We start from the raw sequence: 3,225 nt of genomic DNA, 5'->3' as shown, positions 1-3,225 counted from the left end.
CCTTTTATATCTAAGAATATAAGTGTACCAAATTTGGTTCCAATCGGTTCAGCCGTTTAGCCGGAAACGAGAGTACAGACGGACCGACACAGACAGACCAACACCATCGAGATTTTGTTTGATTCGGATTCTTGGTGACTCAAAACGTGCATTTCCGTCAAAAATGGGGGGGGGGGTCACTTTTTAACCCAATGAAATAGGTACTTACTATCGTGTGGAAAAGTCTTCTTTTTACTCTTTATCAAAATGGTAGGTTTTTGGCCGCTTAGGCGCACTCGTTTTAAGTTAAGCGTAAGCTGATGAGATGATCGACTCGGAAGATCGCCGCGATCGACCGGTAGATCGCGATCGACGGTTTGGCCAGCTCTGGTCTAAAAGATGTACTAGACGGGGTCTAGTATAAAAATAATCACGTGATCACGCCTACTGCAGAACTTATGTCTTTTTCTTCGCATGGGCTACACAGAGATGAAAATATAATAGCATAATTTGTGTACACCTCACACGCGACCAGTTTTGTAGGCGGCTACCTGGCGACTGATTTTATACTAGACGACGTCCAGTTCTAGTTTACCTTGACGACTTGATAGTGTTGTCCGAAACGGGAGTGTAAGAGTAAAGTACCTTGGGCACGTACGCACACTACACTTTATTAATTAGTTATATGAAATATATCGACCCTTGTCAAATCTCACCATGAAAAATTTGGCAGTGGAGCTCCGCCGAACAGACAGCATTCGATTCTTTAAGGGCTGCACTTGTGTCAGCCCCTAACCTCCGAACGAAGGTACAGAACTCCGGAGAGGAAGCGTAGCAAAACCGAGGCCAACACACTTATGAATTTGACCCGAAGCAAAGAATCGAAGTGAGACGAGCCTTATGTAATTATGAGCGAGGATTCTAGTAGCTATCGAGTGGCAGGTCCGAGTGATTAGTAGTGTACCATACTACCCTGCTGAGTCCTTCTCAGGGTCCAGATGTCGTGTCGGTAGTTCCTATTATGAAAAGAGGATTCCCCAAATAGAAAGTCACAGAGAGACGTTTTTGCTTCTTTTGTTTCAATGATTTAAATGACCCATTTCGTTGAACTGTATAACTTCCTCCTTCAAAGTTGTGCCACCTTTCCATTTTGAAATTGTTTTACAAAAAAGGAAAGAGCACGCCAAGAAAGCTAGGAAACGCCTATACTCGTATACCTATCTAACATTTTATATGCTATGCTTTTTGAGAAAAAATGCTAGATTTTTTTTTTTTTTGCTTTTAATTTTGAGTGGGCGGGGTTTCAGCCAAGGCTGCTCTACCCAAGGTTAGTATATTACAGGTTGCCTCGTAACTGCAATAATGGGGATCAAGTCGTCTGCTCGTGACGTCACTGGTAGCCACTCAAATTTCGTTATCTTGTCATTACCGCTTATGTCACATCTTATGTCACAGATGTGACATACGCGTAAGGTTATAAATATTGAACCTCCTGTAATACCTGTGCATTCAGAACCTAGAAATATTATTAAAAGGGTCGTGGAATTCTTTGACACAGAACAGAAAACTGCCAGTATGTGGACATTTCCTTTGGAAAAGGCTACAGAGCTAGCTGCTGCTGTGACGGTAAATCAATAAAACTCATAACTAAATTAGGTAATGTTAATTTCAATGATGTTCTTTTGAAATAAATACTTATTGTTATTCTGTAGAAGCGAAGCCAAACTTACCGAGGATAGGACATTGAAATCTCCTTCAAAGAAACAGTAAAATGGAGTTTCCAACAAAATAACATTGGATAATTCTGATTTAGGCGTCTTGAAGGGTGAAATTTATATGATCGGTAAAAAAGTCCCTACGATCATTAGTTTAGTTAATAAAATGAAGGGAAAAATTGGCCTACATTGGGAAACACCAAGATATTTATTAAAAATTGGCTTTAAATACAAAAAAAAATGCCAAAAGAAACGACAATTATTGATGGAACGTGGCGACATTGTTGATTGGCGGTTACGATATTTACGGAGAATGAAAGAAAATGATGCTTTAGGGAAAAATAAGACACCGGTCAAATTTTTTGACGGAACCATCTTATTTAGTGCTTGCCGGCGGGCAGAAGATGAACGTGTTTAAAACTGACCAAAGCAGGAGGATCATATGGTCTCGTTGATACCGCCTATCTCATCTACAAATCGAAAAGTAAGTGTAGAGACTGTATAAACTACGTTAAGAGAATTGGAAGAAAAATGTGACCACGCGATGGATTGTTAGACGAAGCTGTTTATCTTTCACGGTAAACACTGGTACGTCAGATGAAGATTGACTGTATTATACGACGATTTATAATTACTAAATTTATAATATAAAACTGAATATTTGTGTTTCATTAGTTAAACGATTCAAACATCATGAAAGAACTGTAAACAATAGCTACGCATCAAACCGTATCAAATTTTCTAGCTGTGTGACTGCATGCATTTATTACTTCGTTTAAATCGTGGGATACCAGTGACGTATTCGCGCCTCGATTGCTATTTGGTCGATAGTTACATACAACGTTAATACGAGTTAAGTGTTTTTTTTATTTTTGTAAAGTCGAAGGTTGCATTATGAATGCTAGGGTTTTTTTTTAGGTCGCGAGATAATGAGAAGGCTGAATCATATCAGTGCACGGATAAGAAAACTGCCAACTTGCTAATTCGTAGTCTTGAGCCGTCGTAGAGATCACGTCAAAATATCAGAATTGTTTAGACTCGTATTCGCGCTTCTGTGAGCTCAATTTGTAACTAAAAATTAGCACCGAACTATTCGTTAATTCGGAAAAACGGCCCAATTAGTTATATCTCATACATTGTACAAATACAGTGGAAAAAAGTACTTACTTTTTCAGTACAACAGTGAATTAAAAAATATAATATAACATAAAAATAAATAAAATAAGATTCTGAGATACTGGATGTTTAAACAAACATAAAATTGATTTGCTTGAAGGGTGTAATGGAACATTGGAATCGAATTGATTGATATAAATCATTCCACTGGAGAAGTTGCGAGACAAGCTGCTGCTAACAAGGTGAGGAAATATCAGGAAATTATCAATGCAGTTTACCTTACCTTTCGCTGTTGAAACCCTTGGACCGTGATGTACGGAAGCTATGCAATTTGTAAATACTTTAGGAAAGAAATTGAAAAATGCCACAGGAGAGCACCGTTCAAAAACATTTCTTATTCAAAAAATTAGTCTGG

Source organism: Photinus pyralis, unplaced genomic scaffold (genome assembly GCF_008802855.1).
Source record: "Photinus pyralis isolate 1611_PpyrPB1 unplaced genomic scaffold, Ppyr1.3 Ppyr1.4_LG7, whole genome shotgun sequence".
NCBI lineage: Eukaryota > Metazoa > Arthropoda > Insecta > Coleoptera > Lampyridae > Photinus > Photinus pyralis.
This window is presented reverse-complemented; position numbering follows the sequence as displayed.